The following is a 26,118-nucleotide window of genomic DNA, read 5'->3' on the forward strand; positions in this document are numbered from 1 at the left end:
TGGGGGTGACTGGGTTGTTGTTCCACCCATAACGGTGAGTTGCAGTGTTAGAGGCCCTGCACTAGCGCATCTGGGAATTGTCCGGATGAAGTCTTGGCAAGGAGTTACGTGTGGTGGCCTAACATGGCAAGGGAGATAGAAGATGGGGTGGCTACCTGCACACCATGCCAGGAGTTCAGACCAGCTCCTCCAGAGGTGCACGCTAAAGAATGGGAAAGGCCTCAGTCACCCTGGTCGAGGGTGCACATTGATTTCGCTGGCCCAGTTCATGGCCAGGTCTTTATGGTAGTTGTGGATGCCTACTCGTAGTGGTTAGAGGTATTCCTCATGACCGCCACCACGGCAGAGGCAGTCATCAAGGCACCACAGAGGCTTTTCTCCACTCACGGCCTGCCTGACATCCTAGTCTCGGACAACGGGCCCCAACTCACAGCCATGGCAATTTGAGACTTATTCAGCCACTCAGGTAAATCAAACACGCCCTGGTCGCTCCATTCCATCTGGCCAGTAATGGACAGGTGGAGAGTATGGTGTGATCTGCATAAGAAGCCCTATCCAGGATGGGGCCGGGAGATTGGCAAGCACAGATAGACCAATTCCTCCTTTATCAGCACATCACTCCAAGTGAGTGACAGAAGCCCTGCCGAGCTTCTGATGGGTCGCTGACTAAGATCGCCCTTAGACTAGCTATACCCAAACTATTCTGCTGCGACTCCCCCAGATTCAACTGGCAAAATCAGACAATTTAGCGTAGGGCATTGAGTTTATGCCCACAACTACGCAGGGGGTCCCTCTGGATCCCTGCCACAGTAACGGGAATGACTGGGCCTCGTTCTTACCAGTTGGAGCTCGAGGACGGTAGAATTTGGAGGCGGCACATCGACCAATTCTGAGGCCGCATCTCCAACTCCAATCTTAGGCAGCCAAAGGTAACTCCAAGAGTCAGCCAAAGGCCTATCCAAAAGGAGCACGAATTCACTCCTTCCACAGACAACTCGAGCCCGAAGGTACCGGGTTACTTATCTGGTGAGGTTGCAGGGCCGCAGCGAGTTCAGAGCGAACCGGCTCCGGAAACTCCAGCCGCACCCTGTGGAGACTTCCAGGAGCTTCCACCAGGCGAAGCCAGAGAGACAGCAGGTCCATCCGACCTGTCCAAGGTTCCAGCACTGACTGGACTGTGCAGGTCAGAGCGAGTCACTAGAAAAGCTGCCTACCTGCGTGAGAATGTACCCAGCCGGATCAGCCCAACTACGAGGGGAGGGGAGGGTTCCATGCTGACAGACAGTATGGTAGTTTCCACCAAGGTTCTCTGATCCGGCAGGAAAATACTCAAAGGCGATTAAGATGTCTGAGAGCTCCATATAAAAGGGCTGCTGCCAGATAGACAGAGTCTTTGTTGGATTGTACACGGTGTCGACTGATAAAGAGCTGTTGTTACTGTTAGCCTGAGTCTGCCTCACCCATTCACCCTATCTAACGGTAGGCGTACGCAACAGATTCCAGAACCCCAACATGCCTGGAAGTGTGTCATGACTATTAATCCTAACAATAACATAAACAGAACACAATTTTTAAAAAATGTGCAATGGACTAAATCCAAACAGAGAATTTAAATTAGATTTGCACCCCTAAATAATAGCTTTGGAATGGAAATCTTATTGACCTAATGTTACTTCTGAGAATTTGGTTTGAGATACTGTTGGGAAATATAAAAACATTTCTGTTTAAGAAAATCTAATGAGCCAGGCTTGTCCTCTGTGGATCTATACATTTATACTTTGATTCCCCCCCTTCACTCACTATTATTTTGGGACAATGTTTAGAGTAACAGTGGTATTTGTAACAGAAATTGCAGCATGATTGTTTATTTGTTTATTCATTTATCAGAACTCAAATAACTGCTTCAATCCAGCATAGCTTTCAGCAGCATAATGTACAAATACTGGATTTTAAAAGTGGGTTTTATTCTGCTGTTGAAAATGAACCTTTCTGAACTTCTAGATAGATATTTTTGGTGTTTTTTTTAAAAAAAATTCTGATATTTAAGAAGCAGTTGAAGTTATTTCCTGATGAAAGGATATCGGCTCCAGAAGGAGCCAAACAAGGAGTGGGAAACTAGGAAAGCCTTTTATTCAGAGAGCCGTCAGCCTTCAGCCAATAGATTCAAAGCAAATTTCCCACAATTAGTCTGTGTGGCCAGTAGCCAATAGATTTAAAGTATTTTTCCCCGCAATTAGCATGGACCGGAGTGGAGCCTTCTGGCTGCGCCTGCAGATACACAGTACATGTATTTGCCTTTATTCATGAGTTAGAGAAGAGCCTTCCAGATAAAGGTGCTCCATGGCTGGAAATTCAATTTTCTCTTGTATTTTTGCACAGGGTGAATTTTATCAGCCGTTGTTTACCTTTTACCCTTTTGTTTACCTTTTCAAAAGTGAAATACTGGTTCTTTCCCACCCTCCCCACCCAGGGAGCCTACAATGCCACTTTTGCACCCGGGACAGATAAGGGATGCTTAGCAGGCCAGGGTTTTTCTTGCTAGTGGAAGATTGGCATTTGTACCAGGAAGCCTTGAACACCAATCCCACACGTGTTCCCTTTTCCTGGTTTTTAACTATTTTATCTGTAGAAGAATTCTGCGAAAACCTAAAGTCCACAATTATTGTAAAACTTCAATTTGGCTGTGGCTGTAGTCCTGTAGTTCTGCATTTTTTATTTTCTGTGGGGGAGGTTTGAATTATATCATTTGCTTTACTGTATCATCATCATAATCATCATCATCATCATCATTATCCTATTGTTTTTTGTATGTAATTCTGCCATTATTTTCTTAATTTGCATAGATCACTACAATTTCTATCACTAGTTTGATCAAACAAGTTTTAATTGCAGATGTTTTCAGAACAGACAATGGCCTTTATTAGGCTCATGATACATCCATCTTCTAAAAGCATGGATAGGAGAATTGATTAGCAGATAAGCAACATTCAGTTGCTAATCCCTCAATTGTCATAATCCTTGAACTGTGGGCTTTTCTGCATACAGGCTTCAGCTGGTGGTCTCTTGGGTTTATAGCCAGTGTGATAAATCTTATTCTGGATAACAATCCCTTCCTCCACTTTAGCCACAATAATGGCTGGGTATTCTGTCTGGGCTGTGGTTAAGATAGTGGATTTCCCTACTTCTTTTTCCCTCCCACTCATGCCAGCAAAGCACATACCAAATAATTTTCCTTCTGTGCACATGTCTTTGAAGGACTGGTGATAAAACAACAAGAGTTTTACAGTTCTTCCTATCACAGCTGGAAGGGAAAACATGGCAGAACCATTTTACCTAGTTAAAAACTCACATAAAGGATCTTCCTCTACTGAAATTTCATCACACGGTTCTGTAGCTCTCCAATCTCCAGGCCTACAAGGAAACATTTGCAAGATTTTTTTTTTTCTTTTGAAAAGAACAAAGAAATAGTCTGCATTTCACTGTACCACTTTGTCACTATTAGATCAGGAAAAACAACAACAATGGCCTAGCAATTCAGTAGCTCTGTATAAAATGATATCATGGATGGAATGTGGGGACGCAGAGGGGAGAGATGTTGTCTGAGCGCACATTGGCCATTTGGAAAGGCAACATTTGGAAAGAAAGAACAGCAGACTGATCTGCCCAGTGTGAGTCCACCGAGAAGGACGGGGTAGTTGGAAGTGAAGCAAAGAAAAGTTTAGGTGTAGGTCATCTTCCCAGCAGGCAAAGGTAGGCTGGGATTGGCACCAGCAGGTTTTGTCTCCTAAAGTGCTAGGTGGTCAATTCTCATGTTGAGGCAAGCAGGAAGTACAGATCCAGTCTTACAGAATGGAGGGCAAGAGAAGCATTGGTTTCCCAAGGAAGACTTACTCAACACACCAGATCACCTAGAAAGAAAATGAGACCCTGCTGAGGGCTGGGATTTTGTGGATTTAAGTGAACAGACAGCATTTTTATCACTGCTTTTCACACTTTTCACTTGTAATTCATGCAATGATAGACTAGATAAATAATATAGACTGTAATGATCAAAATAATCAAAACAAGGAGAGAGGGATAATCTTTCCCAAGAATTCATGGCAGAGATAAGTTAATCCATACTGTACCCAACTCTATGTATTTCTCTAATTGTAAACCATAGTGATTGCAGTGAGTCTTATTTTTAAATAAATGTATAGAAAGATACTGTTAGTCCACGAGTCTCTTTATCCGTGTAGATGTTTGAAGCTAAATGGCCATTCAGCCTTGAGAAGAGGATAGCAATGAAGACCCGGGGATGAAAGACAGTGGTAGAGGAATTATTAGCCAGGGCGAAAACAGCACAAAACCAGAGTCCAGAAGAGCAGTGTGCTATCAATGACGTGTCTTTTGCTTTGCGGTACATACAGACCTGGACATTTTGTAGATGACTTCCAGTCTCACTGCCTCAAGTCTTCTAATGAGTCATCTGTCTGCATTCCTTTTCAATGCTGTCTTGATGGTGACTACTGCAGTCAATTTTGTTTATTTATTAAAGAGCTGGCTCCTATTTTGGCTGTAGTCATGCTGTCTTGCCAAAGGATAAGGGGGCTGTTCAGAAGTAGGAGGATAAGTTTTCTTGATCAGCATTTTTGAAGAGTCACCAGTTGCCAGCAAAATAAAGGAGAGCATAAGTGGAATATCATGGCATAGTTATGATTTCTTGACAGCAATATTAGTATCAATTATCATATGCTTATTACATGACATTAATTGCAGAGCATTTTGCATTAAATTTAGAAAAAGACCTTATTTTACCATCTCCCTTATGCTAACCTACCATGTTTATAATAGTCAGCAGAATTTAAAGGAAGGCACTACAGTGCGCAAACTGCTAGTAGTCAAGAGGATATGTTTTGGAGAAGCAGCTCTTAAGTAGAGATGATCGGGCATTCTTGTTCTACAACTGATCAGGACTTTCTTTTGTTTTGGCTTATTTAGGATTATGCTTATTCTACAAATTTTTTTCTTTTGCATAACAAAAATATGAGAATAAATCAAATAATACACATCTACAACATCCCCCACAACACAAAAACATTTAGATGAGGTCCATGGTGATTTCTTTGAATTACCACATTATTTTAAACATAGTCAGTTTTATTTGTTCATCATCCGCTTTAGACTCTTCCCCAGAGACTGAGAATTGTGATTCAAGGATCAACTGTGGAGTAATTCATTTGCAGCTCCTCAGATCCTCCCTTTTCCTGTTTTTGAAAACAGAGACCACATATATTCTCCTCCAGTCATTTGAGACTTTGCCATTTCTTCAGGATTTCTCAGAAGTAATGGGCGTCCCCTTACCATATTTCTATCATTCTTAACCTTGTTGTTAACCCTCCTCCTTCACCCAATTCTTCATAATTTCCTGGTGGAACACATAGAACTTGTAGAACAGAATATGTTCTGTAGCTCAGGGTTGAACTGTAGAGTCCTTGAGGCTTTTTGAGCTTGGGGGTTTGCCTGCAGAAGTTTCATTGGAGATAGGCGTCATAATCAGTGTTACTACTGAGTTTGGTATTTGTTTCCTGTTCCTTTTCACAGTTTGCCCTGCCAGTGTTGGTGGAGATGTGGGATTTTTCCTTTGGTAGTTCCTTGATTAGAGTAACCATTTTTTCTTGGCTGTTTGCCTGGTTTTTAATCCTTACTCTCTGTGTGTCGGCTGATGGAGAGGATGTGGTTCTGGTCTCCTTTCTAGCTTTGTTCTTGTCTCTTGGTGAAAAAACGTAAAGTCCTGAACTTAGGCAGGAAAAACCAAAAGGGCAGGTATAGGATAGGTATACCTGCCTCAACAGTAGTGCCTGATAATATCAAGATCACAAGATGTGATAGTCCCTCTTTATACAAGTGGTAGTGAGGCCACATTTGGATCACTGCAACCAATTTCGGTCACCACAATTCAAAAAGATTCTGAGAAAAAATCCAGAGGAGCAACAAAGATGATAAAGGTCTGGAGGCTAAATAGTATGATGAATAGGAACTAGAAAATGGTGGGATTCAGCTGGTTTGGGCCGGTTTGGGTGAACCTGTTGTTAAATTTCTGGATGCCCCTTCCTGCCCTTCCCATTCCAGAAGTGTCCCCCCCTCCCCCCCGCGGCCTATTTTTGCTCCCAGGAGGCTGCAGAGAGGCCTACTAGGCCCAACACAGGGTGCAGGGTTGTGGCACTCTCCCCATGGCCCATTTTTGTTCCGGGGGTGGTGGTGGTGGTGGTGCAGGAGGCCGACTGCTGCCTGTCACATCCCTGGCCATGCCCATCATGGCCATGCCCACCCAGCCAGTCCCTAAGGCAGAGAACCAGTTGTTAAATTATTTGACTCCCACCACTGGAACTAAATATCTTTAGCCTACTGAAGAGGAATGCTTGGGGAGACATGGATGTCATAGGGAGATGATGTCTATTTATTCTTCACAGCATCTAAGACTAAAACAAGAAGCAATGGGTGGAAGCACATTCAAGAGAAAACCTACGAATACGGAGGAATTGTTTGCAGTGAAAAAAACTAATCAGTGGAATAGCTGGATTTTTGGAGTTGTGGTGCTCCATCCTGGAGATTTTCAAGAAAAGATTGGATAACTATTTGTTTGGGATGGTAACGACTATTGCCTTGAGCAGGGGCTGGACTAGAAGACGTCTGAAATGCATTCCATACCTATGATTACTTTGAATGGTGTATAAATGTGGTTTATCACTATATGTCTCTAAATGCCTCCTGTTGGTTGAAACAGTTGAGTTTGTAAATATATTGTTAGTTGAAAGAGTTTTCATCTTATCTTCTGACTGTTAATAGGTTTTTAAGGAGATGCTCTGCTAGTTTCTGTCTGCCTGTCCCACATAGTGGCTATTACAGTCTGTATGCTGTAAATTCTACATTATGCCATTATTTTCTTCTTTGGCTACTAGGTTTTTGATTTATTAAGATGTTGTTAAGGTTGACTTGCAAGGTGCTTCTTTCCACCCATAACTTGTCAAAGGGAGGCAGATGGGTATGATTGGAATGTGTGGGGAGCTGGGAGGGAGAAAAGGAATTTACATGAGTAAATTCAGCAGCCTGAGAAAACCTTGCAACACCAATGTCAGATGTTTAAGACTTTTGAAAGGTGCAGATTGTTTTCTCAAAATAAAATGCTTAACCTGGATTGGTTGACAGTGGAAGGGAAAAGTGTTTTTTACTATGCTGTGCTTCACGCCAAAAATCTTAGAACTGGCTTTGCTTATTCTGTACCTACAATATATGGATCTGTCAGTAAAATTAAAAAAAAATGTCCCAGGAGCTTCTTTAGCTGTATTTGCCAATGGGATGGTTGAAACTAAGCCAGTTTCTAAAGTGGTAACCTACCTGAATCTCACCAGGAGCCCAGCAGCAACCTGAGAATGTCAGCAACCAACAAAGAGCTGGAAGTCAGGAAGAAGCCAGGAGAGGCCCAAGAGCCTCCAGTGACACTGCAGACTGAAACCAGGGCGCAGCAGACTGGCATGTGCCCCACACAGAAAGCCGAGAGGTTGGAGCAGCTGCCGGCTGGCGTGTGTGTGGGAGAGTAAGATATGCCCCTGCCAGGAGCCAAATACCTGATGGGCAACAAATGTGGGCAAGGCGGTGGAGGCTGAAGATCCCTTAAGTGCCTTTGGGCATCACTCTGGTCTGAAGGAGCAAGTGGAAGATGAGGAGGCTGCTAACACAGACGCCTCACGTCTCGTCCATCCTTCGATCCTTTACAGAGGCCAGTCAAATGGGATGAGCCCGCTGAGTGGAAGTTCCCAGTCCACAGTCCATCGATGGAACAGCTGAAGGAGAAATGTGGTGGTTTGGAAATTCTGATGACCACATCGCAAGTGGAAATTGGGAAATCTACCCTGGTGGCCCCCTTCAATGGGCACCCAGAGGATCTAGCCCATTCCCTGGAGTGCTATGGGGGGATGTACCCAGACAATGTGGCCTGGGTCCATCCACTTCATTGCAGCCAACCTGGAAGGAAGAGTTTCAGGATGGTTGGTATCCCTCCACAGTGATGAGGCTCCAGAGCTGGTCAATCTGGATGTCTTCATGCAGATCCTGTGGGAGTGATTGGAAGAACCCATGGCCACTCAGCACACAGAAACCCACATGTGAAATCTGAAGCAAGGCATGCGACCAGTGATGGAGTATATTCAAGACTTCTGCAGCCTAGCTAGCCTCCCACCTGCAGAATTGGTGTGAGTACATGCTGGTCTATCAGTTTTGAAAGAGACGGAGTAAGGAGCTATATCACAACTGCCTATCTCAAGGTGTGCTGCATAACCTGCAGGCATGGTACCGAATGGGCGGCACAGAGGTAGAGGTCAATCTAATGGAGCATCGTGAGTACACTGCGCAGGAGATGTGATGATCTGATCAGCCCCCAAGTGGTAGAAAGATGAAGGGTGAGGCTGGGGAAATGGAAGTGGCCCATGATCATTTCCCACCTAGATGGCTTGATAACAGGCAAGATGCTAGTGACTTGCTCCGCTGAGCCAAAAAAGATCAAGGTCCATCTAGAGATCCACCATGATACCAGCGATACCTAGGATTGGCATGGTGGGAAAAGTGGAGCCTGTCAGTAGATTGGGATGAAACCCAGTGGTGGGTGCAAATAACCATGGCAGACCATGCCGGTTTTGGGAAAGCGCTCTCGGCTTCTCACCTCCTTCCATGGAGCCGCTCTTAAAGTTGATATTGAAGAGCTGGAATACAATTTGTTACATCGTTGCCAAACTCATTGTTACCCGGCAAGGCTGGTTTCGGGAAATACCTGGGGAGGACCGCGAGGCCACGATCTCCCGAGTGCTTCCCTTGCAGGCTAAGCTGGCTTTGGGTAAGCGCTCTCGGCCTCTTAGCTTCTTCCATGCTTAAAGTCGATCTTGAAGAGGCGGAAGACGTTTCATTAGATTGCTGCCAAATTCAGTGTTGCAGGCCAGGCTGGTTACGGGAAATACCCTTGGAGGGCTCCAATGCCATGATCTCCTGCGAGCTTCACTCACAGGCCAGGCTGGCTTTGGGAAAAACTGGGGAGTGCTCCGATGCTGCGATCTCCTGCATACTTTCCTTGCAGGCCAGGCCACCTTTGGGAAATATCTGGGATGGGCTCTGATCCTATGAGATCCCCTCACCGGCCAGACCGGCTTTGGGAAAGCTCTCTCGGCTTCTCGGCTTCTTGACAGCGAACTCCAGCATGCTTCCCTTGCAGGTCAGGCTGGCTTCAGGAAACACCAGGGAGGGCTCCGATGCCACAATACCCTATGTGCTTCATTCACAGGCCAGGCCGGCTTCGGGAAACACCCGGGGAGGGTTCCGATGCACGTGATAACCTGTGTGCTTCCCTTGAAGGCCAGACCGTCTTCATGAAACCCTAGGAAGGTCTCTGGTTCCACAATCTGCCCCACACTTTCCTACCTCCCTGCGCATATCAGTACACCCTCCACCAGCTTGCTCTCCGCCACCCATCTTCCAGCCGATGCCCTTTGGCCTTACCTTAGTGAGCAGCGATGAGCAGAAGTATGTAGAAATGCGGCAATCTTCTGCAAAGATAAGGCCGACGGCTGGAGGAGGGACAACGAGGGTTGCGGGAAAAGCCAGCCATGCAAGGAGTGGCTGGAAGGCGAGGGGCAGGGCTTAATCCCACCACCAATCCCATAACTATGTTTTATTTTGGTTTTCTTTTTCTTCTTCTTTGTAAGCCGCCCGGAGTCCTCCGGGATTGGGCGGCCTATAAATTTAATAAATACAAATACACTACTGGTTCACCCGAAGCGGCTCAAACCAGCTGAATTCCACCACTGGATTTTCAGGGCTGCTACCTTCACTGTTCAGCAGAAAAGTGAGTTGGGAGGTTCTTAGGGCTCCTTCTGACAGCTTTACAGATGTGTCTGCTCTTGGTTTAGAGATGTTAGTCAGGAAGTGGCGAAGAGAAAGGGTCACAGAGTGGAGTTTAGGATGAATGAGAATTGCACATTTTTGTAAATTGGGACATGAAGCACTACCTGACTCCCTTTCCTGTTATTTGCCTGGCTTATGACTTGTCAACAAAGGACTGAAGTCTTTAGGTCCAAAGCACTTTTCCTTCCAGAGATTGAAATAACTGCATTTCCTAGTAATCAATATTCCAAAACTTGTGAGCTCAAAACAGCATTTGAGTCACCTATGCAGTGGAGTAGAACCACAAATTCTCAGAGCATGAACTGCAACGGGAAGTAGAAGTCTGGCAGTTCCTGGCGAAGGATTAGCAATAATTTCTGGTTGGCATCAACACCCAAATGTACTGTAGATGGAGGAACCTTGATTGCAATAGATTTTTTTAAAAAAAATCCACTGCCGAAAGAAACAGATTTTTAAAAACATTCTAGAAAAAGTTAGAATCATTCCAAACAAGTATAGTGATTGAGCAAAAACTTGGAGGTTGTTTAACAGATATGTAGCAAGAGCTTAGCCTGCCATATAAGAAGAAAATTGGTCGCGGCTGAGTCACATAAATAAAGGGCCTGGAGTCTAGCTAATTTCTTTCCTGAGGCAGAGATGACACATTAGCAAGCCCAGAAAACACAGTCGAATTCCCATGGTTGTTTCAATTTTACAGTCAGCTGAGAGGACTGGCTTGTAGCACCTCTGCTTTCCATGTGTTTCCTTCCTTTCTTGCAAACTTTTCAAATTCAGCCTTGCAGTTATTCAGTACTTGAAATTATTGTATTTTTAGAGAGTATACTTACTTATTAAAGTCAGTGGTAGGCTTAGCCCACGGGTGCAACCCGTCATCACTTCCAGAGTTGAGCAGGCTATTTCATTCTCAAGAAGTGACTTAGATTTAGGAATATAAAGAGAAACTGCAGGAAAGAAGATAAAGAACCGTTTCCCAGGGCCAGAGAAAACAGGCAGGAAACCATGTATGCTGCCAGAACTGAACAAACAAACAATATTATAAGGCACAACTATAAGCAACATATGCTTGAATTTCAAAAGAGTGAATTTTAATAAAGCCGGGGCAATAATAAGTAGCAACAAGTTGACAAAAGGACCTAATGAGAAAAGTTGTTTAAGATTATTTAAAAAGTAGAGCTGCAAACAGTTTCAGGGAGAAAAGGCCAATGTCCCTGTTCAAAAAACGCTGAAGATGTGAAAACAAACAAAAAGGAAAAGAAACAGAAAATTGCAAGAGGATCAGTCCATAAAGTCAGAATTCAGCAGTCCTTGACTTATAACAGTTCACTTAGTGACCATTCAAAATGGCAACAACACTGAAAAATGTGATTTATAACCGTTTTTCACAGTTATGACCTTTGCTCATGGTCGTGTGATCAAAATTCAGATGTTAGCAACTGGTTTACATTTATGACAGTTGATGGGCCCCAGGGTTTCATGGTCTTCTGATAAGCAAAGTCAATGGGGAAGCCGGAGCCACTTAGCAACCAGATTACTCACTTAACAACTGAAGTGATTCACTTAACAACTATGTCAGAAAATGTAAAATGGCGCAAAGCTAACTTAACAAATATCTCACTTAACAACAGAAATTTTGGGCTCGTTTGTGGTCATAAGTCAAAGACTACCTGTACAAGTAATCAGCCTGGAACTGCGGAACTGGAATCAGAATAAATTGAAGTTGACAAAGGGCTAATTTGGCCATACTGAACATAAAAGGTAAATAAAAGTAGAAAACAGAATTGATATTGCAGCTACTCACTGAAGATTCAAAATACTAACATAAATTTTCCTTTATTTGAAACATTTATATAGGTGCCTGTCTTGTTAATAACTGTTTTATTGAACTAGTTGAATCTAATATAATAGGCAGCCAGTTTGGTCTAGTGCTAGAAAGTCCGGTTTGCTTGTAGGGTCGGGTTTAGCCCTCCAGAGCCTTCTGGAGGCTTCCCTGAAGGCTCCGGAGGGCAAAAAACAACCCTACGAGCAAACCAGGACTTCCGGTTTGTCTGTAGGGCCATTTTTCGTCCTCCGGAGCCTTCTGGGACCTTCAGGAGTGTCTGTAAGGTCCTTTTTTCCCCGAAGGCCCCTGAAGGCTCGGAGGCTAAAACCAGCCCTACAAGCAACGGGGAAGTGACCTCTGGTGCCATAGGTTTGCCATCACGGGTTTAGGTCTTGGGTATCGAACTGGATTGCGTCACGGGCTGGATCATGACATATCACAATGTTTTTTGCCTTTGCAGAGCCAGGCCTGCGTGTGACGTATCCAGCTTGCATATACAAAAAAGAGGAGAAGATCAAAGGAGATAACATCAAAGTACAACAACATAAATTAACAATGTTTAAGGCTGCCAGAAAAGCAAGAACCAGAACTTTGTATCTTCATCGACAGGGAGGGAAGAAGGAGAAGGGAAGGAGGAGGAGGAGGAGGAGGAGAAAGATATGTATCATGAATAAATAATAAAAACTTTGCTCAGCAAGAAGCCAATTAGTTAACAGCAAATTAGACAAAGATATTCAGTATGACTCTCATTCTCTCAGTCAAAGATGTACAGGCAGTGGTGGGATTCAAATAATTTAGCAATCAGTTCCCTGCCCTAATTATTTTTTCCAACAACCAGTTCACCAAACTGCTCAGAAACTTAACAACCAGTTCTCCTGAACTGGCTGAATCCCACCACTGTGTACAGGTAGTCCTCGATTTACAACTGGTGTCTTAGCAACCATTTGAAATTACACCAAACCTCCCTTATGATACAGTTTTGAACAGTTTCCAACAGCCATTTTCTCTCACTTCTCCTGTCAGTCACATAATCAAATTTTGGCCTTCAGCAACCAGCCTGTTTTATGGCTGTTCACATTGTCCTGTGGTCACATGACTGCAATTTTCAGCGTTTCTTGCTCAAATCTGGTCTTTACTTCTGGTTTCCAACAAAGAACATCCATTAGGTAAAATGGACTTGTTCAATGACTATGACATTCACTTAACGATCACTGCAAAAAAGCTTTTAACATTGGGTATGATCCCATGGTGACCTGCTTAATGACCACCAAAATATGACTGTAATTCTGGGCTCAATTATAGTCATAAGTTGAGGTCTCCCTGTATGTCTTCATTCTTTTTTGTATGAATAAATATAATGCAGGTATATTTGAATGAATGTATATTTCAGAATTCTGCACTCTAGTCAAGTACCATATTTTTCGGAGTATAAGACGCTCCAAAATATAATACGCCCCCAACTTTTGGAGAGGAAAACAAGGGGGGGGGGAATTCTGCCACTGCCTCCCAGTAATTTTCCTCTTTGCAGCAAACAGTACAGAGGATCTACACTCTTTGTGGTGTATTTTTGTGCATGTGTGCCTGACCCATAGAAATGGCAAAAAATTGGAGAAATGCACATTATGGCAGTGTATTAATGCCAGAAAGTTTTATTAAATGTAGTCACACAAATTCCTCCCAATTATTTAAATAGATCTACTCCAAACATGTCTAGTTAGGGTCTAACTCAGCTGCCTTATCTTAATACTACAACAGACACTGTCACATTTCAGATGATACTTGTACAGATGCTGTTACAATTGATGTGGCTTTCTGGAAGTATACGAGTTATTCTCTGCTATTTAAAAAAAAGGTACAATAGCACTGGGCCACTTCAGATCAAGTGTTTATTTTAAAAAGCTTCTTCATTTTGTTAAGTTGTCTAGAACAATAATAAAGCAGTCTTTAAAAAATAAGTCTAACAATTTGAACATTCTATATAGTTATTGACTTACCTCCATGCAGCAAACAGCAAAGAGCCTGTTTCAGTTTCAGTTTAGCCTGATTAGCACAAGGAAAAAAATCTGTCTCTGCCTCCCAGCAATTTGCCTCCTTGCAGCAAACAGCCAGTTTTACCTCAGCGCAGTCTGATTAGCACAAGCAGCTGATTGTCGGCCTCCTGACCATCAGCTGTTTCAGGCTGCAGGGATTGCCCTAGCCTATTGCCGCCTCCGCAGGCCCTGCTTTCGGCCTCCGCAAGCCCCATTTTCTGCCCGTTCTGGGCAGTGGAGATTGGAATGGGCAGAAAATGGGACACACAGAGGCCAAAAATGGGATGCGGAGGCCGAAAAGCACATTAAGTCAATATCACTACTGGATTTTTACTCTTCTCTCAAAGAGGAGGACTTTCCATACATGAGGAGGCATGTTCAGAAGATATTAGTTCTCTTTGGATCTATCTACATAAATGTGAATAAATATAGTGATGAAGCACAAGAAATCCAGATACAAATCCTCTGTCACTGATGATCACCTGTCAGCTGTCCTTCGCATATCCACCTAGATATTCAACCAGACTTCAGTGGCCTTGTTCAAGCCAAGGCGGACTGGATGTTTCTCACTGAATTGAAAAACTTCAAAAGCACTTATTGCTTTTGTAAAGTTAATTAATAGCTGATTTTTAACATACTGCAAAACATACACATTTTCACTGTTGTTTTTGAAAAGGTTAAAAGTATGTTTAAGTATTTTATGTATGCTTAAAGTAAAATGAAAGAATGATATAGTGATTAATGTTTTAAACTATTTTTACTGCTATATTTGACTTCACATTTTCATAGTTTTATCCTAACATGTATTTTTTTTAATAACAGCTAATCTAAAGTCTATAATTCACTGCTTTTTATAAAGCAATAAAATTAATTAAGCACAATTAAGTTCAGCATATTGGTTCGACCCTCCACATCAGTCCCAATATCTCACGTGGGCCCTTGGGAAAATTAATTGCCCAATCCTAACCCTGATATATACTCTTTGGATGTGACTGTTTATCATTTCTTGTAAATCAGAAGGAAGGATAGTAAACAGACTTATTTGTTTAAAAGTGCCTTTTAAAAAGTAGAATCACCAAAGCACCATACAGAATTATTACATCTTATTAGTGCTTTTGTAGGTTTATATATCTGGGCTGTCATTTCCCAAAAATTGTGACCAAAATTAATTTTTGTGGTTTATCAGTATGATGGGCTGGCTGCTAAAGCAAAGTCATGACACACACTTGAAAGTAGATCAGGAAGACGGCAGTTGTGGAGTCTGTCAGGCAAGAACAAAGAATCCTTATCAACAGGAAATATGCATATGTAAAGCTTGTAGCAATTATGGGTCGTTAGAAAGTTGATGAAAGTAACAAGAGTTAGACAATTTGCAGACCTCAGCTAAAAGTTAGGAATAGAGATGGCCGGCAGGAAAAAACGTCTATTAGATAACTCCTGAGCCAAGGTGGCGCAGTGGTTAAATGCAGCACTGCAGGCTACTGCTAGATCAGCAGGTCAGCGGTTCAAATCTCACCGGCTCAGGGTTGACTCAGCCTTCCATCCTTCCGAGGTGGGTAAAATGAGGACCCAGATTGTTGGGGGCAATATGCTGACTCTCTGTAAAACCGCTTAGAGAGGCCTGAAAGGCCTATGAAGCGGTATATAGTCTACTGCTATTGCTATTGCTATCCTGGAGCATTCATTAGCCAAGGCTTGGGACAGGGACAGCTAGAGACCAATAGAACAAATTGTAGAATTATTACTAAAATGTTTATTAGATGATGTTTCTTATTATCTCACCTTGCCCCGCCTTCTCCTTTAGTCAAATGTATAAAGTTTACTTAATCCTTTGTTCTTGGTTCTCTTGGCCTTTTGACCAGGAACCTGTTTTTTCTTGGAGCACTCCAAGAAAAGCAATCAGAAAAACTGGACCTCGTGTCTGGCGTCCATCTGGCTAAGGAATAAGGAAAACAACTGAACACTGCAACACTTGTGACGACTTTAACCATAATCCAGCATGCTGTGATTAGAAGCTAATCCCAAAGCTACATTCCTCATTTTATTTCGTCCTCTTTAACTTGAAAGAGCCTGTGAAATTAGGACCAGTGGTCAATGAGCTCTGTTTCCTACCAATTGGCATTTTATTTAAGAGCAGACAGCCACCAAGATTCAATGTCATATCCTCCAAGAATTTTTAGAATACCAATTTAAGTCCATCTGCCTTCTAAACAATGAAATAAATTCCCAAATCTTTTTTTACATTTACTTTTATTGGTTATGAATATCATGTTTAGTTTCAATTGATTATCTCAAAATTTAATACTGCAAAAGGTAAAGATATTTTTTATTGTGATTCTTGTTACCTATTTTTGTGTTAAACTGAAATACCTACTTTTTCATTGTTTTTATATAATTTTCTATTTTTCTTTCCCAAATAGATGGAACTTTGGCCAAGACCTCTCATGACTTCTCTTCCACTGATGAGAATATTGAGAGTTTATGCAAGCATATTGTGCTTTCCAAACTTAATTTAGTCATGATAAACCCAAAGTCAAGAATGAAAAATTTTCTTTTCAGTTCTTCATTTCTGTTCTAAGGATTTAAAAAAATTTTATGTATCTGCAATTATATACACAGTGCCAACACACAAGGAAATGAAATAGAGCCCACCAACCTTGCCCACCCCTGTTTTGAGAAGTGGGTTGATGCAAATATTTGAATTGAAGAAGATATTATTAAAAGGTGAAGATGTGAAGATAATGAGAGCAAGTCAATGAAATGGAGGCAGGAGAGGGGAGAACCCTCTTGCACCATTCCAACATGAAGTACCATAGCTTTTTCACTCTAAGACACTCCAGACCATAAGACGCACTTAGTTTTTGGGGAGGAAAACAAAAAAAATGTTTTTGTTTCAGCCACGAAAACTTGCATGGCTTTGTCTAAACCTTTTAAGACTTATCTTTGGTTGCCTCCTGTAACATGCGGTTACACAGAATAACAGAACTGGCAGGACCCTGCAGATCTATTCTGCTCGTTGCGGCCGCTGCTTGCTGCCACTGCCACCGGCTTTCACCGCTGCCACCGTTAGCTGCCACCATTCACCACCGTCGCAGTTTGCCACCGCCATTTGCCACCGCTGCTGTTTCCCAGGACCTATCAGCAGTTGGATTGGCCTCCCAGAATGCCACCAATTGGCTGTTCCAGGTGGTGGGGATGGCTGCCACCTATCACCGCTGACGCATGTTGCTGGCGTGTGACAGTTGCAGGAGAGATGTGTGGTATCTGCAGGAAGGGAAGTAGCTCTGCATGGGCTGACAGAAGGCCTACATTTACTTACCCTTTTTATCCTTGGGGGGAAATACCTGCATGATTTATTGGGTTTAGTCATCTTTTGGCATGTTGTCAAATCCAGACTAATGTCTAGTTTATGTTTAAGCAGCCAATATCCCTCTACAAACAAGAGATGAATTATTATCTAGATATGCTTATATAGATAAATATGTAATTTTTTTCATTTTCATCAGCATCTTGAGCAAAGATCAAGGACAGTTCATTGAAAAATTATTGTATTTCTGTGTTGCAGAGACAAGTTTTCTATTCCTATCTTTATTCCTCATTCCTTTTTGAACAATCATAACCCGCTTTTCAAATTCTTTCTAGATTTGTTTTTGAGAAAATTCTATAATATTGTCACAGCAAGGAATAATTTATTTGGTATTTCATTTTTCTATCATAACTTTAGAAATATTAACTTGTTTATCATAACATTTATTTATCCTAAACATATTTAAACAATGTGGAGGGTTACAATTCAAGTTCAAATGAATTATTTTAAAAAATACTTAAATCATATGATTAATCATATTATTTTCAAGTAACAATGGTACATCTGACAGTTATTTTCTTTATTCCTAAGGAAAACTGAAAATGCAATCTCATTTGACAGTAGGTTCAAAATAATTGTCATAACAATAGGACCAAAAGTAACTGTTAATAAGATCACAGTAACTGTTCCTCATATTTCATCTACATCCCACCTGTCAAGTTTTGAGAAATTATCTTTTTACAGTGAAACCCATTACAAGGTTTATCTTGACTAGCATAAACAGATATCCCATTCTATTCTCTTTTCCTATCCCTTTCCTCCCCCCCCTACTAATCCTTCCAAACAATATACTACTATACTTATACACCAGTTCTTAGCTCTTAGATCTTTCCCTATAATTTTTTGTTTATTTTGAGCAAACACACAAACATTCAAATCCATCAAAATAGCCAGCAGGACAGTTTGTGCCTTAATATCTTTCCTGGACTTTCTGGATGCTTTTTCTGGATGCTTTTATCATACTAGTAGAAGCCAGGTGGAATTCCAGGTGATGGTTGTCACTTTTGAGGATCTATATGGTTCAGATCAGAAATGGGTTCCTACTGGTTTGGATCGGTTTTCCCAAATCGGCAGTGGAGATGGTAACTGGGTTGCTGAACCAGTAGGGCTGGCTGGTTGGCCAGTTCCCCAGTTGCCCCTGCTGTTTGCACTCATTTTTTAATATTCTGTGCAAGCGCAGAACAAATTTTCAGCAACTGCAGGTGTGCGCATAATGCGCATCTGGTCTGTGTGCAGGCAAAGCGAGTATGTGTGTGTAAAATGGCGCATGCAGCAAACTGGCAGTAATGCCAGCAGAAACCCACGTCTGGTTTAGATCTGTTTATCTAAGAGGTTTTGATTCTCCTATCTAACCACATACAACAATGTGTGTTTTTAGTAAGAACTTTGTTGTGGCCTTTTTGTTAGTTGCCAAAACTCAATTTGTGGTTGTGAGGCAGGATACAAGTTTAATAACAACACAACAACAACAACAACAATAATACAACTCCGCCGTTGCCGGTCCCAAGCCCGGATGAGAAAGGAGGAGGGTTGGGATCAGATTGGCAACCTGACGTCATTAAAAAAGCACCAACCCATATAACATGGTGAAATAAAAAACGAATAAAAATTCTATACTGCATCGGTCGTCGTGCGGGTTAACAAGGGCCGCGGCGGATGTTGGGGTCCCTGGACATCCATCGACAAGTGGGCTACAAGTGGACCAGCCAACAAAACGACAAAAATAGTGCAGATGAAAATCGTGCCATAATGGCCTGTTATTACAACTCAGAGCCAGAAAAAAAAGGCTATTTAAAGCGAATGTATGAATTATGGAAACAACAATATCCAGATTGAAATGTTAGTGAACAACGGCTAGCAGATCAAAGGCGATTTATTATATGGAATAAAGTGTTTAGTGAAGTTGAACTTGAGGAAATTCAGACAATTTGCAAAAATAAAAAAAATCACAAGCGGAAACAACCAATACTCAAGACACAACTAAAAACATTGTAGTAGAACTCCCAGAAGAAGATGTCGGGGAGGAAATAACAACACTACCACCAGAACCAGATATCATTGAACCAACTGATGAACAAACTCAAAACAAAAAGAATTGAAGGACAAGATCATGGAGCATTTTCTGTCTAATGTGGAAAGGCAACGTTTACCATCATTAAAAACGTGCCTAAGAAAATTTTGGCCCCTATTATGAAAATGGTTAATGCAGTGCTTTCAACAATCAAACCGGGATCCATCTTGGAAACAAATCAGTTAATGTACAGTGCAGCTGTAATAGTCACTAAAGAACTAGGCATTAAATCAAAGCACCTAATCACACAATGGAAAAAGCATCAAAGTCAAAGTGGAAAATCCTATTAGAATAAAAAGTCAAAAATTAAGGGCAGATGCTAGCAACTTAAAGAACATGCATGAGCAACGACTTAAAAACAGCAAAATCATAGATCACCTAATCAGAAGATATAGATTGGATACAAGAAACATCAATGAAGCTGTAGAGATTGTAAAACAGAACAGCTAGAAAAATTGAAAGATATGAGGCATGACTCATCCAATATGAACAAATCAGCAATTTTAGTCAGACCAACGGCATTTTTATCAAAGTCTTAATGTGAATGGTGACACCAAAAGTGAAAAACCAGAAAAGCAGGCCACAGTTGAATTCTGGAAAGAACTGTGGGAAAATGCAAAGGACTACAATAAAGAAGCAAAGTGGATACATGACTTTGAGAAAAGCATTGGCAACAAGCAAATGCAAGTATTAGAAATAACAACTGAGATGGTCAAAAATCGAGTAAAAAAAGTAAAAAATTGGACATCACCTGGAAATGACCAATTCTGGCTCAAATATCTGACCGGTTTACATGCAATATTGGCCAGGCAACTGAATGAAATTTTACAAAATGGTCAAATTGATGAAGGTTGACAACTGGAAAAACATACTTGATTCAGAAGGATGCAACTAAAGGAACAATACCTGAAAACTACAGACCAATAACATGCTTGCCAACAACCTTCAAATTACTCACAGGCATTATTGCAGATAACATTATCAATTATTTGGAAACAAACAACATCTTGCCAGTAGAGCAAAAAGGCAACAAAAGAAGGAGCAGGGGCACAAAAGACCAGCTTCTAATTGATAAAATGATATTAGAAAATTGTAAGAACAGAAAAACAAATTTGAATATGGTCTGGATTGATTACAAAAAGGCATTTGACTCATTGCCACATTGTTGGATCATAAAATGCTTAGAAACAACTGGCATTAGCAAAATATTACATCCTTTACTGAAAAGGCAATGAAACAATGGAGAACTGAGTTGGCAGTAGGGAATGAGAACTAAGGAAGCTGAAAAAAATTCTCATTTATTATATATGGATGATTTGAAACTCTATGGAAAGTCAGAAAAAGAAATCCAATCACTGACAAACACAGTCTGAGTATTCAGCACTGATATTTCAATGCAGTTTGGCATTGCCATAAAAAGGAGCAAAATCACTACATGTGAGGGAATTGAAATGCCCAATGATCAACTAATTAAATGCAATGAAAATGAAGCCTACAAATACTTAGGCATTCTGCAGTTGGATAACATCAAGCATGGAGAAGTAAAAAGTATTGTCAGGCGAGAGTACACCAACAGAGTTAGGAAAATTTTGAAATCTAAATTGAATGGTGGAAATACAATCAAGGCCATAAATACCTGGGCAATACCAGTTATAAGATACACAGCTGGCATAGTTAACTGGACACAAGCTGATTTGGACCTTTTGGACCGAAAAACCAGGAAACTAATGACAATGCACTACAGTTTACATCCACGTGGTGATACTGATAGACTATACTGCCCCGAAAATCAGGTGGCAGAGGATTATTACAAGTGAAGCAAATAGTTGAAGAACATGCACTGGCTGATTATTTAAAAGAAAGTCAAGAACGTCTATTAATCAAGTAAAGAACAAAAATCTATTGAAGGTCCAACAGACGAAACAAGAATACAGAAAAGATGATAAAATCAAGAATGGAGAGTTGGCAGAACAAAGCACTGCATGACCAATTTCTGGAAAAAATAAAAGATAAGTGGACAGTGAAAAAACTTGGTTATGGTTAACAGCAGGTACATTAAAGAAAGAAACAGAGTCACTAATCCTGGCTGCACAAGAACAAGCTATCCGCACAAATGCCATTAAGGCCAAAATCGAAAAATCCTCTGATGATGCCAAATGCAGACTTTGCAAAGAAGCTGATGAAACTGTTGATCACATACTCAGCTGCTGTAAGAAAATTGTGCAGACTGATTATAAATTGCGGCACAATTCAGTAGCACAAATGATCCATTGGAATTTGTGCAAAAATTATAATATTAAAACAGCAATAAACTGGTGGGAACATCAGCCTGAAAAAGTCACCGAAAATCAGATGGTCAAGATCTTGTGGGATTTCCGTATACAAACCGACAAAATACTGGCGCATAATACACCAGACATCACACTGGTTGAGAAAAATAGGTCACAATCATAGACATCGCAATACCAGGTGATAGCAGGGTCGCCGAGAAGGAACATGAAAAAATCGCAAGATACCAGGACTTAAAAATCGAAATTCAACGACTATGGCACAACCAGCAGTGGTAATTCCAGTGGTAATTGGCACACTGGGTGCTATTCCAAAAGCACTGGAATTACATTTAAAACAGTTAAAAATTGACAAAATCACCATCAGTCAAATGCAAAAAGCCGCACTGCTTGGAACTGCACGCATATTATGAAAATACGTTATGACGTCCTAGGCCCCTGGGTGGGGCCCGAGTAGTAACCAATGCCAAATCTGGCGAAACAACTGGCCACTGTGATACAATTGTACAATATAATAACAATAATAACACAACAATAGTAATAATATAATAGATTTTTATCCAACTTTTTAAATAAATAATTCAAGGCAGCAAACATATGTAATACTCCTTCTTGTTACCCCATAACAACAACCCTATGACGTGGGTTGGCCTGAGAGACAGGACTACTGGCTCAAAGTCACTTACCATAAATACCTCGATAAATAAACTCCCTTCTTCCAAGTCCTCCCACTGCAGCCCACGTAAAGAGAAGAACTCTAATCTTCCCTGCAGAAAATCATCAACGTTTATTAGACTTCTAGCTGGCCAAGAGCAGAGTGCTCAGGTTTTTGAGCTTTCAGAGGTTGTAAATTAACAAAAGGATCTTCAACACCTCACGCAAAATTAAATAAATGCACTTATTTGTTTCCCTCTCCCAAAGGATCCTGGCTTTTGTCATTTGTCCACAACATCTTTGGAGAGGCTGCTAAACGGAGGGGCAGGAGAGTTACTGAAAGCAGTGGTGGGATTCAAATTTTTTAACAATTGGTTCTGTGGGTGTGGCTTGTTGGGCATGATTGGGTAGTCATGTGACTGGGTGGGCGTGGCTGTCAGCTTCTTTGAGGCTTGCTTGCTATCGGCTGCCATAGTAACGGGAGGGGGAAGATTGGCATTTAACTATAACGTCTATACATTAGAACATTACAGAGACATTCAGATTTCCTTCCCTGGGCTGCCCTGACTGTTAGACCCAGGAGATGTCATGGATTGAGCAAAATGTGGCAAAACTCACTTAACAACACTCTTGCTTAGCAACCAACATTTTGGGCTCAATTGTGGTTATAAGTTAAGAACGATCTCTGCCTTCCTCTGCATGGCAGCCTTGTCCTAGTAAACTCCTTCCCTTTTCTGGCAATTTTCCTCTCTGTTAGAGACACCAAAATAATCCAGATGATCTAAGGTCTCTTGCTGGAGCAGGGTTGGACTAGATGGCATCCAAGGTCCCTTCTAGCCCTAGATTGCTGTGCTGTTTCTTTTCTGCCCAAGTTTTTTTTATTTTTTACAAATATATCAAATCAATGCGTGAAGTGTGTGGCACTTGGTGCCATACATTCTAATACAAAACTAATAATGCCAATCATAATGATTACATTCAATCAACTTATATATTTCTAATAATGATACACAATTATATTAGACTGCAATCTGTCATTGTTCAATTATTCCATGTTTTCCATTATTATTACTTTTATTTTATTATATAAAAGTGTAATATAAAATATTCCCCCTTCTCTTATTTCTATCACTTATTCTAGCTTTTAATCATGTCACCCTTTGTTAAGAGACTTTTCCTTTCTATACTAGCTAACTTTTAATCATGTCACCAAAAAAGAGAGAGGACAGAGAAAAGGAAAAGGAAATCAGAAGGACAACAAAAAAAAGAAATCATCTATCCATTGTCTCTTGCCCGCTTCAGTACTCTAACTGCTAGGCTCTTTTTGGACTTGCCTCCCAGATTCCTGTCTTAAATCTTTATCTCTGTCTGTGTCTGCTTCTTGGCTGCTCAATCTAGGTATTTCTCTCCCCACCTCTACCTTCTTCCACTGCCTAGTTTCCAAGATTTCTGCCCAGAACCCTGTCTGCCTTTCAAATACATCTTCTAACTCTCTTAATATCTTTCTTTCTTTCTTTCTTTTCTTTCTTCTTTCTTCTTTCTTTCTTTTTTTTTTTTTTTTTCTTTTCTTTTTTTTTCTTTTTTTTTTTTTTTTTTTTTTTCTATTTTTTTTTCTTTTCTTTTGTTTTTTTTTTTCTTTCTTCTTTCTTTTCTTTTTCTTTTTTTTTCTTCTTCTTTCTTTTTCCTTTTTCTCTCTTTGATTCTCTTCTTCTTTCCTTTCTTTTTTCCTCCTACTATCTATCTTTTCCTATCCATTCCTTCTTCCTTCCCTCTCTACTTCTAAGCTAGGAGACCCACTTGAAACAAAACTCATTGGATGAAACCAGCCATTATTATCTGGCTTATTCAACCCAGACAGACAGACAGTAGACAGACAGCCCACACAACACACACACACACACACACACACACACACACACACACTGCTTCCAACAAACCCACAGCATGGAGGAGGGGCCGGGTGCCATGGCAGGCCAGGAAGGAAGTCACAGCAACAAAAGCTGAGATATTTGCAGTGGAAGTAAAACATTTATTTAAGTTACAAAGCACTTCAGTGTATTTTGCCCATTTCCCTGGCCAGTCAGTGGTGCAATTTTTCTGGTTTGCCAACTGCACGAATCATATTTTACCGGTTTGAGAGAATCAGTCCAAACTGGCTGAATCCCCCCCTGACCACCTCTAAACAACTCCCCTGGAGGATCTGCATCTGCACAGACTTGGACAAAGACCCTAGAAGTCTTGGGGAAGGGGAAGGGAGGGAAGAAAATCACACACCAACCTCCCCCCCAAAAATAATAGGGTAGAACAAAATTAGGCTTATTTCATCTGTCAGAAAAAGGCCCTTTTCCCCACGCTGGGAACTTCATAATCATAGTGTCGGCAAATAGCATCATTTTAACTTAATTACATTTTTAAAATGGAAAGATAAATACCTCTATAATTTTTTTCAATTGATAACATCAGGAGGTCTGTATCCACGGTGTCCTTATGATGGCAGTATTCAGTATTTCAGAGGCTGCTACAGAAAGAAGGGTGTCCATTTCCAAGAACCAGAGGGCAGGACAAGAAACAATGGATGGAAACATTTAAGGAAAGAAGCACCTAGAATGAAGGAGAAACTTCCCAACATGTGGAAAATTAACCGTGGACTAATTTGCTTTCAGAATTGTGGGTACTGTCCAGGGCTGGGTTCCTGCCAGTTCTAACCTCTTCTGTAGAGAGGTTCCACAAATCTACAGTGCCGTTTAGAACCGGTTCCAGCTCCCTCCCCCTGCCTGTCTGCACATCATCAAGATGAAGAGTGAGAGGAGGAATTCTCCACAAGAGAAGTCCACAAGTCTTAAAGCTGTCAAGTTTGAACACCCCTGGGGGTTTTTTCCTAAGAGTTAGGCTGCAAGGGTCTTGTAACTTGACAGCTTAAGACTTGCATGCTTCAAATGCCAGAGTTTCTGAGCCAACATTTTGGTTGCTAAGCAACAGCGTGTTAAGTGAGTTTCACCACATTTTACAGTTGGCCATGCCCACCCAGTCACATGGCTAGTAAGCCACTCCCACCCAGTCACATGGCCAGTAGGCCACTCCCACAAAGCAGGCCACACCTACAGAAGAGGTTCTAAAAAAATGTGAACCCACCACTGGTATTGTCAGCCCTGAAAGCCATTTTTACCTTTGGGACTTCAAGCCTGCCACATTTTCTACTGTGGGAAAATGGGAGGGGGATTATACAGAGTGTGGAAGATATATAGTCAAAATAACATTCTTTCTCATAAAGTCAATGCCATCTTGCCCTGCAGCTGTGATGAGGTGACTGGGAGGTATCTCCACTTTCAGATGGAGCCTGATGTCATGTGATGGACGTATGGGGGCTGGGCAAGGACTTGAACTTTCTTTTGGGTGGGAAAAAACCTGGAAACTTTCAGATTTGGGGTTTTCAGATATGCCAATAGGACATCTGTAATAAAATGGAACGTTGAGGAACTCGAGCCTCGGAGTCTTCTTTCGTTGGGCCGTTACGTGGAACCCTTACATTAACCCGAATCCCTGAGTTAGGCAATGTTGACAAGTTCATCCAGCTACTGTGGACCAGATTCAACAAAGTGGCCCATCAAGTGGAAGCTGAAGCTCAAATTAAGGAACTGAAGCAAGCCGACCGACTTGTGAAGGAATTAATTTGGGAGTTTCGGAGACCGGCTGGAAAACTGAGGGACTGGCCATAATACCTTCTGGTGCATACTTTGAAGGAGGCTCTGGACACAGACCTCAGGCAAGCCGGTGCATCAGGGAGGACCAGACGATGTACAAACGTGGTACAACATAGCTGTCATTTTAGACCTGGAGATCTACCCCCATCAGGCCATCAGGGGAGCACCGGACCTCTCTTCGAGGGAAAAGAGGGGAGGGGGGGGGATGAGGCTTTGCATTGACTTTTGTGGAATTAATGTTGGTGTGTGGAGAACACC

This window comes from Thamnophis elegans, chromosome 1, assembly GCF_009769535.1.
Source record: "Thamnophis elegans isolate rThaEle1 chromosome 1, rThaEle1.pri, whole genome shotgun sequence".
In the NCBI taxonomy this organism is placed as follows: domain Eukaryota; kingdom Metazoa; phylum Chordata; class Lepidosauria; order Squamata; family Colubridae; genus Thamnophis; species Thamnophis elegans.